The sequence below is a fragment of the Engraulis encrasicolus genome, chromosome 15 (assembly GCF_034702125.1).
Source record: "Engraulis encrasicolus isolate BLACKSEA-1 chromosome 15, IST_EnEncr_1.0, whole genome shotgun sequence".
Taxonomy (NCBI): Eukaryota; Metazoa; Chordata; class Actinopteri; order Clupeiformes; family Engraulidae; genus Engraulis; species Engraulis encrasicolus.
The window spans coordinates 32,856,465-32,869,633 of NC_085871.1; the positions used below are offsets into that span (position 1 = coordinate 32,856,465).

The following is a 13,169-nucleotide window of genomic DNA, read 5'->3' on the forward strand; positions in this document are numbered from 1 at the left end:
GAGCTCTAGTTCTAGTGCTACAGTATTCTCGAGTCCACATCGCTTTACCGATGCAATATAGCCACCAGTTTCTGATGTCGTTATCAGACGAAATCAGAGGGCAGTTTGTGACATACTTGAAATAATATATCTTTGAGGACACAAAGTAGCTGCCCTTTTTATTAGACACATGCACGAGGTAATGTGATTTACAGAAATATCAGATTTGCAATAAAATAGTCCATCACATTGTACTCTTGTCACAGGAGGATCCATCTCACTAACACGGGTGAGGGACAGGGTGGACCAAAGAGGAGGCTCTACAACATGAGGACAGACTGCGATCCTCAAGCAGTAAGTTGATTTACATAAGAAAATTATACACTATAAAGGTGTCTATTGTATGTATAAAAAGGGCTTAAAATTATGGTCAGACTTCGCTCCAGCTAGTGATAAAGTCTTAAAGGGTTTAATTAAAGGCTTTTTAACTTCACCATCATCAGTGTGCCTTGGAATCTTTGGCAGGCCTTATCAGCAGCCACAACTGGAGCTAAGTCTGACCATAATTTTAAGCAACTATATTTCCTTGAGCCAAAGTGCACCTGCTTATGAGAAAAGACCAACTTACTAGCCACTTTGACTCATTATTAAGTGTGTGTTTGGCTAGTAAGATTCTTGCCATTTTGGCTGGTGGTGGAAAAAGTTAATTAACAGCCCTGTGTATAACTGTAGGAACAGACTGGACAGTGAAAGTGAATCCCGCCTGGACTTAACAGACCCCTATACCTAGAATGACCCAAAAATGTGACTATTGATCTTGTCACAGGTCAGTCCATGAGCCCACGTCTTCAGGCCAGGGACCCGAGAGGAATTTCCAGTGACATGGATCAACAGAGATCCTCAAACAGTAAGTTGATCTTCTACATCAAATAAAGGAAATCATGTGAATTATCTTTAAGTAAAAAACAAGCATTTGATTACCACTCTCGTATAAGGTCAGTCCATAAAAATCAAATGTGTGTGTGTGCGCGTGCCCGCCCGCCTATGTTTCTGAGTGTGCATGTGCTACAAGCAAACTTATGCCAATTTTTTGTTTCGTTTTTCGTGATTATTTTGGTAAATCAGTGAAATTATATAATTTGCATAATACTGAACTTTTTAACCCTGTGTATATGTACAGCAGGACATTAACATTTGACATTTGATCTCACTCTCGTTACAGGTCAGTCCATGTGCCACGTTCCAGCCAGGGACCAAAAGGGGGGCTTTCGTCATGGGGCCAGACAGACATCCTCAAGCAGTAAGTTGATTTACATGGATGCATTCTGAAGTTGAATTGAAGTAGTTATATTGTTATGCGCTGGCTACTATTCAATGTGTCAAAGTGAAATTTATTAATTGTTGTCCCATGAAAAAATGAACTGTATTTACCAATCTCAATGGCAATGTATCGTTCCAGGGATTAGAGTTCAAGAATGTTGTTGCAGGTGAAATTATCATTGAAATTTGCTGATTCAATGCTATTTTTGTATCTTTACTTTTTAGAGAAATAGAGAGATGCATCCAGGCCACCCACTAGGAGGTGGAACATCTTACGAAGAGGTGGCTGTACCTGGCGGCAGACTGAGATGGGTTGAGGAAGAGGAGAAGCACAGACCAAGAACGGAATGTCAGATATTTGCCCTTTTTATGCCCAGCACATACACACACACACACACACACCGGCATATAAACATGCACATAGACACAGGCGCACGTGCACACACATACACGCACTCTCAAACAAGATGGGAGTCTCTGGTGATGTTGGCAAATAATCTGAATCGGTACACACTGCAATGATTCCACCATCATGCCCCACCTACGCGAGTCCTGTCCTTCAGCATTGACTTACTCCCCAGGTGTAGTGTGCCTTCATCCGAACCACAATGGCATCCCAAGCAGCAACAAACACCTGCACACATGCATGCTACAGTACACACACAAACACACTGGACTGTGAACTAGGTCAGACACACACACACACACACACACGCTCAAAGTAGCCATGATCGAAAAGGCTGCATCTGTGGCTTGACTTCATCCATTTTTTGGAGGAACACCTTTGTCAATTTTGAGGAACTTTGTTGTGGGAAGATATTTTAAAATTTGATAGTCAGTCTTGTATACCCATTCGCTTCACTATGATGTATTTTGTAATTGAATATGGATGATTTATGCCACAGTGCTGAATTAACACATCTTGACAAAGATGTCACCTTAAAAAGTATGTTTGGTACCTGTGGGTCAAATGTCTCAGGAGCTCCCTGACTGCAGAACGTCTCAGGAAATTACTCAACTTTTTATATTGTATGCAGGGTGCGATTTGTCAGAAAACCAGAAGGGGGATGTGTTTCAGATGTCAAGCAATATCAATGGAGTTACATTAAACTATGATTAAAATCATGTGGAAAAAGTGACAATATCAAAACCAGAAGAGGGGACAATCCCCCCATCCCCCCCTACAAACCGCACCCTGACTGTATGTATTTTACATGTTTGTCTATATGATTAACACATGAAGAGTTCAGATGCAAAACCCCCCAAGTGCCTTTTCAGAAAATAATATTAATTCATTTTTATTTAATACAAAGCTATCAAAATTGCATTTTTTAAAATTTTATTTATGTAATGTAACTATTTATATGTATTATCAAGTACATGAATGTTAACCAAACCAACAACAGGGTTTTCTAAAAATATAGAAGTGCAGGTCTTCTGAAATGGAGTTAGGGGGTTTTGCATCTGAACTCTTCACATGTTCATAGAAGAAAATACAATGTACGACCTCAAGGTCTTGTGCGTTTTTCTCACCGATATCTTCTCACCGATATCTAAGGTTTATGAGTTACAAAATGTTTATTATTTTGTTTGTTTTCTGAAAGTTTTTTTAAAAACTCAGAGGGATATGTTAAGAAAGGTGTTAATCATTTGGTTTGTTTTTTGGAAAATTCCATTTAAAACATAGGCTGTGAGTTTTGAAAAAAAGCTATTTTGATAATTTTGTTTTCTTTTCTGAAAATTCTACTTTAAAATGTCATACATTTTCAATTTCCAAAATCTATTGAATGAATGAATGTTGTTGTAGCCTACTAAAGATAATAAATGGCCAATTTGCATGATTTTTGTGGGTTTTATTCTTTATTGTTATTATTATTATTGGGAAGGTTAAATATATTCCGGCATATTTATGGGTTTTAATCGGCAGGGTTCTGGCAATCTTGTGGTAGGCTCATGGGCCATTTCTGGGTCTTCTGGCAAACATCTGGTAAGGTGCCGGCACTCCTTCGAACGTTCTTGGCATTCTACTGGCTGCTTTCTGGCATGATTCCGGCAAAATATTGTGGGCCGTTTTAGGCCCGGGAGTAACCCCGACATATTGCAGCATATTGCCAGTATGAAGAAAGGTTTCTGGGCCATAAAAAGCCCAGAACATTTTTGCTATCTGGGTATAGCCTAGGCCTAAGGGTTTTAAACTCAACTCCTTCCAACATATTCTTACAGATTTTTAAACATTTTAAACCCCCTCTATTATCTTATTTTTAACATCTTATTTATGATCCGTAACGTGGTACGTGGCCTATGGTTGTGGTCGCCTATCCGTTTTGCTTTTGACGGTAGGCCTACCTGCGAGAGCGACAGCTGTGGAAGGAGGAGCTGGCAAGCGTATGGAACAGCGTGCGTCTGGCTATTTCACAAAAAAATATGTCGTACAGATTACTTTGTAAATCCATGCCTAGTGTTCCTAATTCCACCCAAATGAAACTACATAACATGATGTAGGTTACATGTTAGAAGTTTAGCCAGAGACTTTTTATGAAGAGCTTCGTGCTGTCATGTTTCTCGTCTTGAGGAGGGAGAAAAGAACGCCAGTCTAGGGTCAGTGCATTTATGTGCAGCCAAAAGCATTCTTATTCCCATTTGTAAATAACCCTCTTTTGGGGGAAAAGCACGAATGAGAAACGCAAAGACAAGCATTGAGACTATTATTTGTGCACGTAGGACATGCTGAAACAAGACTACCTTTTAAAAACGTTGGTGATGGTCCGACCATTTGAATCATGAATGCGTTTGCATCCGCGCATCGCTTGCATTGTGTAGTGATCGAGTGGCGTGAGTGACTGATATAAACACACTGACCTTTCCATTCGGTTTTTAATCTAAATCCAGGGAGTGATATTGCGCGATTCACAACAGGAAAACAGTCGATCTTTCCTTTGTATTTATTAAAGGTTCATAAAACATTCGCCAATTACTCCAAACTTCCCACTATCTGGCTGCTGCCGCATTCTTCTCACATTTGTATATCGTTGTCATGACGACCGAGTCCATGCTTGTCGTCTGTCAACCCAACTCGTCAAATTCTGATTGGCTTTTGATAAATTCAGCTTCGCTGATAGGCAGATTACTTCCATGGCTCTAGACCCGCCTAAAGGGAGGAAAGTCCTCCCTAAGCTCCATTCACTTCAATGTTAAAAAGTAAAGCCCGCGCTAAGGCCGAAATTTCACCATTTATAATGGAAGTCAATGAGGATGGAAGGGAGTACGGACCTCCAAGGTCTATTATGTGAATTGGAAGCGCTAAAGTACATGTTTTTATTACTAAATAGCTATAAAATACTAACAATTATATAACAAAGATATAATAAATATGTTTTGTTTTCTGTAATTTATACTGGAAGATATGGCTTTATTATTTTGAGGGAGGATCGTCCTCCCTTTCCTCAATGGCAAATACGCCATTGGAAAGTACATAGTAAATACTGTACCGTAAAATAAAGCGTTACCAACAAAACTAGGCTATCTAAAGTAAATAAACAAAAACATGTGTTGTCGACCATGAAAATAGATCGAAGAGGGTCTGAAGTTTTGATTGAGTGTAGCAGGGCTGTAACGATATTGTATCGAACCGAGAAATCATGATACACAGAGTCACGATACTGTATCCTGATACAAGGAGGCAATATCGTGATACACCCTTTCAAAGTTTTATTACCCATTAGTCCAGAAAACAGCCTTATGATTTGATGTGATAGTGTTTCCAAACTTCAGTGGAGATACATTTCAGAAATTGTGGGATGTATCGAAGGTCAATAATCGTGATACGAACCGAATCGTGAGTAGAGTGTATCATCTTGTGCTGCCCTAAAAATATCAACTGTGACCACGAGAGCAGCGAATCTCGTTGTAAAACTAAGATAGTTGAACACAAATATATGGTTTTGTACAGAAAAATGCATCAAAGAGGGTCCGTTTTTTTAGTGTTTATTTTTTTCTGTAGAAATTGAATGAGTGCTTTTGTTTCATCTCGGATTCCCAGCAGACACTGCATGGGAATGCATCTCGTAGTAGGCTAAAACGAAATTATCTATTGTCCAAATAAACATGTGTGGTGTTGACCATGAAAGTACATTGAAGAGGATGTTCTGATGTTTGGAGTATATCGGGTTGAAGAAAATGAATGAATGCCCGAGTAGCCACCAAGTCTCATACGACCGTCATGAATTGCTTACTCAGAGCCGTTGAGCGCGGTAAACAGCGAAGGTCTCAAATTTTGACCTTAAGTGTGTTTAAGATCTTAAAATGGGATGATGGCGTCTGTTCAGACACGAAAAACCAGCGGCAGTCAACGGCCGTGATGAGACTATACCGTACGGCCGTTATGGGCTCTAAAGGGTTAAGTGTGTGTCTGTTGAATAGTAACTAACTAAGGGGTCTTACACACCAAGGCGGTAAAGCGTCGCGGAACGGCCGCGTTTTTTACCGGCGTCGGTGAAAATACATTGAAACCTATCTGTAAAGAACCCAGTAGCCCTGGTTCTATAATTGTTTTGTTCTATTGTTTTTGTTCTATAATTCTATTGTTATGTTGGTTGCCGCTGTTGTGATTTGAGCATTCTAACAGCAGTAAGAGCCTAATGCACCCGTAAAAGGCAACCAATTCCTTACGGTGGTACTGATCTATGTATGAAGACAAATAAACTACATGAACTCGGACCAGCAGTTGTCGGAAGGCCATTATTTACGGGACATTACAGTAAGGAATTGATCCACACCTGCCCGACTGGATGATCGCAACAAAGTCACAGAGGAAAGAAGCAGCGAGCACCAGATCGACGCAAGTGTAATGGTCATCGGAGAAATTCAAACAAACATCACATCGGACAAGTGTCAAGTCAACTCGCACGGAAAGGGGAAGGAGATCGCAATCCCAACACGAGATGGACACAGAAAAGGCAGCGAAAAGGCAAGAACTTAACACTTTTCTTTGCAATGAAACAATTGTCGATAGGCCTGTGCCAAAGGATGATGATGATGTAGTCTCAGTTAGACGCTCTGAACGCGAACGCATTCCTACGGAAAAAATGTTACTATACAGTAAAGAAGAACAAAACAAAAGAGAAAAGAAACTGTGTAGTCTTTATGAACAGTGGAAAGTGTCAGCGCGTACAACCAGACAAGAACTCAAGTATGAGATAACAGGAAAACGTAATGGAGCTCTCGTAGACGAACTAGCAAAAGGAAAAGCTGATGTTCTGAAAATGTTTGATGAATTAAGATCGCATTATGCGCCTGATCCAGAGATAAGACGAAAAGTTGATGCATGTGTAGCAGTAACTGGTGACCTCACACAAATGCTTAATGACAGACTGGTTTTTGAGTACGATGCAGAATGTGTAGGACAACGCGTGCGTGAATTACGCGAACCAGAATATGCCAGGTCAGTGTATGGATCCGTTTCAGAAATCAGCTGTCTTTCAAAACATTCCAGTGTCGCCGAAAAACGAGCGGAAGCAGCGGCAGATCTAGCAGCAAAAGAAGCTGAATATGAGAGTTTAATAGAGAAAGAACAGCAGGAGAAGAAAATGAGAGAGGTAGAAGAGGAGTGTAGAAAAGAGGCAGCAAAAATGGAACAATGGAAAGCAATGAATGACTTAAAGGTCGCTCGAGCGAGATTCGAAGTGTATGACAGAGAAGTAAGAGAGGAGTATGACGCACAGATCTTCCAGCCCTCTCGTGAACACCAACCACTTAACCAAAGTGCTCCTCGCGCCCTAACGCAATCTAACCATGACATTCCATCTTCAAACACCCAAACGCCTTCACTCGATGTCTCCTGTTTGGCAAAAGCAATTCAAGATAGCATAGCCACACAGAGACTTCCAGTACCAACACCTACTGTGTTCAGTGGCGACCCAATTCACTACATTGAATGGAAAGCTTCGTTTCAGTCACTCATAGATAAAAAGAACATCTCCCCTGCAGATAAACTGTATTACTTGAAGAAATATGTCAGCGGCGCAGCCCAAAAATGTATCGAAGGGACATTCTTTAGAAGTGATGATGATGCTTACAGAGATGCCTGGAAAAGGCTTAATCAAAGATATGGGCAGCCCTTTGCCATACAAAGAGCTTTCAGAGATAAGCTATCCAACTGGCCAAAAATATCATCTAAAGACGCAGAAGGGCTAAGATCATTCTCTGACTTTTTAAACGCATGCCTACAAGCAATTCCACATGTAAAAGGCTTGGATATTCTAAATGACTGCGAAGAGAACCAAAAGATGATTCTGAAAGTACCCGATTGGCTGGCAGCTCGCTGGAACCGTCAAGTCACAAAAACCCTTGTAGAAGGAGGAACGTTTCCCACCTTCAAAGAATTCGCCGACTTTGTGTCTCTGGAGGCAGAAATCGCATGCAACCCTGTAACTTCTCTTCACGCTCTTCATTCATCTCACGACAAGAGAGAGGCGAAGGAATCCAAAGGGAACAAAGTTAACGTCTTTACTACCCAAGCAGCTGCAAATGAAAATGATATAGGCCTAACAACAAAGGAAAAAGTCAAAAGCCCATGCATGTTTTGCCAAGACAACTACCATCAGCTCCCCAAATGCCCAGAATTCTTAAATCAAACGTTACAATATAGGCAGACCTATGTCAAAGACAACAGACTGTGTTACAGTTGTCTAAAAGCTGGTCATGGAACAAAGAACTGCAGATATCGTCACAAGTGCAGCCTGTGCAAAGGACAACATCCCACCTGCCTTCACAACAACAGAACAGATGAACATAGAGTGAGGCAAGTCAACCCAGTGCAATTCAATGAGGTGGAATCAACATCTGCCACTTCTCTTAACGTCACCAGCCAAGGTCAGTCAGTTAATACCTCTATGATAGTACCAGTGTGGGTCTCAAACGAAAAAAATCCATCAAATGAGAAACTTGTATATGCCTTACTAGACACTCAAAGTGACTCCACTTTCATTGACCAAGAAGTATGCAAAGAGCTACAGCTTACCACTCACCCAGTAAAACTGAAACTTACTACCATGATAGGAGAGAACATGATTCTGAATAGTGAAAGAGCATCCGGCTTGCGAATGAGAGCTTTCAATTCCACTGTGCACATTGATCTACCACCTGCCTACACCAAAAACTGTATTCCTGTCAACAGAGAGCATATTCCAACTCATGAAACAGCCAGCAGATGGAGCCATCTCACCACAATAGCAGATCAGATACCACCATTGCTTAATTGTGAGGTAGGACTACTGGTAGGCTACAATTGTCCAAGGACACTCGTACCCAGACAAGTCATTACAGGAAAAGATGAAGAACCCTTTGCCATACGCACAGACCTAGGATGGGCTATTGTTGGATGTTCATTTTCACATTCTAATCCACTGTCAACCAGTCATTGCCACAGGGTGACTGTGAATGAGTTACCAGCCATAACTCCCTTTGATGCTCTTAAAATTCTAGAGACTGATTTCAGAGACACGCCAGACAATGACAAAACAGTTTCTCAGGAAGATTTAATGTTTCTCGACAAACTAAAAAACAGCATAAAGAAAAATTCCCAAGGACATTATGAAATGCCCCTCCCATTCAAGGAAAGACCATGCTTACCTGACAACAAGCAGCTTGCCATTGTGAGGCTCAATCACCTGAAAAGAAAGTTAAATGCAAATGAAAGTTACAAAAAGGACTATGTAAAATACATGGCTGACATAATTGAAAGAGGTGATGTAGAAAAGGTATATTCCGAAGGCACAGATGGAGAGAAGTGGTTTATACCTCACCATGGTGTTTATCATCCCAAAAAACCTGACAAGCTTAGAGTAGTCTTCGATTGCTCAGCAAAGTACAAGGGCAGCAGTCTCAACCAACACCTTCTGTCAGGTCCGGACATGACTAATAGTCTGACAGGTGTGCTCATCCGTTTTCGACAGCACCACATTGCCCTGATGTGTGATGTGGAAAAAATGTTCCATCAATTCCATGTATCTGAGAAGGATCGAGACTATCTACGCTTCCTATGGTGGGAGAATGGAGACACCACTTCAGCTGTCCAAGAGTTTAGAATGAAAGTTCATCTCTTTGGAGCTGTCTCTTCACCAGGGTGTGCAAATTATGGTTTAAAGCAACTGGCCAAAGAACACAGAGACTCACATCCACTGGGATCACACTTCGTTGCCAGAGAATTCTACGTGGACGATGGAGTGACCAGTGTGGACAGTGAAGACAAGGCCATCTGTCTAGCAAAAGAGGCTCGTGAGCTGTGTGCAAAGGGAGGTCTGCGCTTACACAAATTTGTGTCAAACAACCACGCTGTTCTGCAAAGCATCCCGGCAACTGAACTTGCCACAGACATCAAAGCCAAGAGTCTCACATTCAATGATGGAGCATTAGAGAGAGCTCTAGGAATACACTGGAACGTCGACAATGATTGCTTCACTTTCAAAGTTACACCAAAGAATCAACCAGCAACAAGACGTGGTGTCCTCTCATCTGTTGCCTCTGTGTATGACCCACTGGGTTTCATTGCACCTTATCTCCTCAATGGAAAAAGAGTTCTTCAAGAAATGTGCCATGAAGGAACAAAATGGGACGAGCCAATTCCAGAAAGTTTAAAGTCACGGTGGGAGAGATGGCGAGATGACCTCGTTAAACTGGAGAAAATCCACATAACCCGTTGCTATCAGCCGGCAGGCTTTGGAAAGGTTACCAAAACACAGCTACATCACTTCTCAGACGCCAGCACTGCAGGCTATGGACAATGCACTTACCTGAGACTGATCAATGAAAAGGGAGATGTCCACTGTTGTCTTCTCCTGGGAAAAGCACGTGTCTCACCACTGAAAGTTGCAACTATACCCAGATTGGAGCTCACCGCAGCCGTTGTGTCAGTCACAGTAAGCAACATGCTCAAAGAAGAATTGGGCTATTCAGAAGTGGAGGAGTTTTACTGGACCGATTCAAAGGTCGTCCTAGGCTACATTAACAATGATGCCCGTCGCTTCCACACCTTTGTTGCAAACAGAGTACAGAAAATCCGTCATGCCTCAGACCCCAAACAGTGGTTTTATGTACCAACTGACAGAAATCCAGCAGACTATGCTTCCAGAGGAACAACCGTAGACGAGTTACTGGCATCAGACTGGTTCACTGGACCAAGCTTCTTATGGGAAAAAGACATAGAAATGCCATCTGAAGAGCCCTCAGAGCTACCGGTCGGTGATCCTGAAGTCAGAAAGGCTCAAGTGTTCCAGACAGAAACGGCTGAACAAGTAAATCTCATCGACAGACTAACCAAATTTTCCTCGTGGGCTAGTGCCGTACGAGCAATTGCTCGCCTCATGCGACGCGCAAGAAAGAACAAAGCATCCACCCTTTCAACAGTCTGTGAAAGACAAAGCGCAGAACAATTAATAATCAAGCAACTGCAGGCACAAGCATACAAGGAAGAGATAAAACTACTGAGCAATGGACAACACCTTCCAAAGAGCAGCAAATTGTATGATCTCGATGTGTTCCTGGATGCAGACAAAGTGCTCAAGGTGGGAGGGAGACTCAGCCAGTCTTCTCTTCCTACTCCATTCAAACATCCCACAGTCATACCACAGGGACAACACATAGCAAAGCTCATCATCGCTCTTTGTCATGAAAAAGTGAAACATCAAGGGAAAAACTTCACTATCAACGAAATAAGGTATAATGGATATTGGATCTGTGGTTTGAGCAGAGCAGTTGCAACTTACATCCGACACTGTGTTACATGCCGGCGTCTAAGAAGGCCCATCGAAGGTCAAAGAATGAGCGACCTTCCAGTGGAACGCACAGAACCCTCACCACCATTCACCTACTGCGGCATGGACTGCTTTGGCCCCTTCTGGACTAAACAAGGAAGAAAAGAACAGAAGAGGTACGGGCTACTATTCACCTGTTTCTGCTCCAGAGCAATTCACATTGAGATGCTGGAAGATTTGTCTACAGATACCTTCATAAATGGACTCAGATGTTTCATTGCCTTAAGAGGTGCTGTGAGACAGATCAAATGTGATCAAGGCACTAACTTTATGGGTGCAAAAAATGAACTGAATGCTGCTATGAAAGAACTGGACATGGAGAGACTCAACACATTTCTTACAGAGAAACAGTGTGAGTTTGTGATGAATGCACCACATGCCAGCCATGCAGGGGGTGTATGGGAACGTCAAATAAGAACAGTACGAAGTGTCCTTGACGCCACTCTTCTGCTGTCTCCTGGTAGACTGAATGATGCATCTCTGCGAACCTTCTTCTACGAAACAATGGCCATAGTTAACAGTCGCCCACTCACTGTTGACACGCTTAACACTCCAGATAGCTTAGAGCCCCTCACTCCGAATCATCTTGTAACCATGAAATCTACAGCTGCCTTACCCCCTCCTGGCACCTTTGACAGGACAGATCTGTATGGAACAAAAAGATGGCGTCAGGTGCAGTACCTAACCGAACAGTTCTGGAGTAGGTGGAAAAGAGAGTACCTTAACAGTGTCAGAAACAGACAATGCTGGCGCAACACCAAGAGAAACCTTCAAGTTGGAGACATAGTCATGGATTGCGAGGACTCCCTACCCAGGAGTCAGTGGAGACTTGGGAGAGTCTCTGAAATAACCAAAGGCCAAGATGGACTCGTGAGACGAGCCAAGATATTCCTAAAAGACAAACACCTGAACGATAAGAGAGAGACCACAAAACTTTCTCTTGTGGAGCGTCCTGTGCAAAAGTTGGTGTTGTTGTTGGAAGCTGAAAACACTGACAACTCACACTGAAAAGCATACACCTAACATTACACAACACAAAGACTCCAGGAAACTGTTACCTACCACACACACACAAGAGAAAGCGAGTCCAGAACTGTACTGGACTTGCGAATCAACAAGGGTGAAGGCGGATCGCTGCCCTTAAAACACACACACTGATATGAAAGAAGAACACAAACCACACACACAAGAGAAAGCAAGTCCAGAACTGTACTGGACTTGCGAATCGACAAGGGTGAAGGCGGATCGCTGCCCTTAAAACATATACACTGATATGAAAGAAGAACTCACTTTGAAGACTTTGATCATTGCTTATGTATATATATGTATTTAAAAAAAAAAATTAAAAAAAAAAAAAAACACGAAGCCAGCAAAAAAAAAGAAAGAGAAAGGCTTCCAAAAAAAACAGTGAAGCCAGCAAAAAGAAAGAAAGGCTTCCAAAAAAAAAGAAAGAAAGGCTTCCAAAAAAAAAAAAAAAAAAAATTGTTACTGTTATATCTTTGTATTTTTGTCATTGAAATTATGTTTTAAAGTTTGTCTCTCACCCTTTAAAACGTATAATTTGGTGGGAGTGTAAAGAACCCAGTAGCCCTGGTTCTATAATTGTTTTGTTCTATTGTTTTTGTTCTATAATTCTATTGTTATGTTGGTTGCCGCTGTTGTGATTTGAGCATTCTAACAGCAGTAAGAGCCTAATGCACCCGTAAAAGGCAACCAATTCCTTACGGTGGTACTGATCTATGTATGAAGACAAATAAACTACATGAACTCGGACCAGCAGTTGTCGGAAGGCCATTATTTACGGGACATTACACTATCTGTCCTTACACACCAACCGGCGGTAGTCGGGCGTCAGCGGCTCGGGAGCCGGCTCCGCGCCGCGCTGCATTTGGAAAATAGAACTCGAGCGTATTTTTCACGCCGGCGACCGGCGGTGTCTCATTCAAATGAATGGCAAAGTAGCATGCTAGCTTTAGCTGTGGGGAGGGTTTTGAACAGGACTGGCCGCGCACGCCAACGCTGTCAGTGTGCAAGGCAGAGAAAAGCACGCCGGCCAAAACT

General features: G+C 42.1%; 1 long non-coding RNA gene across 1 annotated transcript; it reads left to right on the top strand.

The window, feature by feature from the left end:
* Positions 1 to 286: 286 nt before the first annotated feature.
* LOC134464596 (uncharacterized) lies at positions 287 to 2,557 on the top strand. The gene is made up of 4 exons (XR_010037967.1): positions 287 to 333; positions 806 to 886; positions 1,202 to 1,279; positions 1,525 to 2,557. It is a non-coding gene; the product is annotated as an uncharacterized LOC134464596 (long non-coding RNA).
* Positions 2,558 to 13,169: the final 10,612 nt, after the last annotated feature.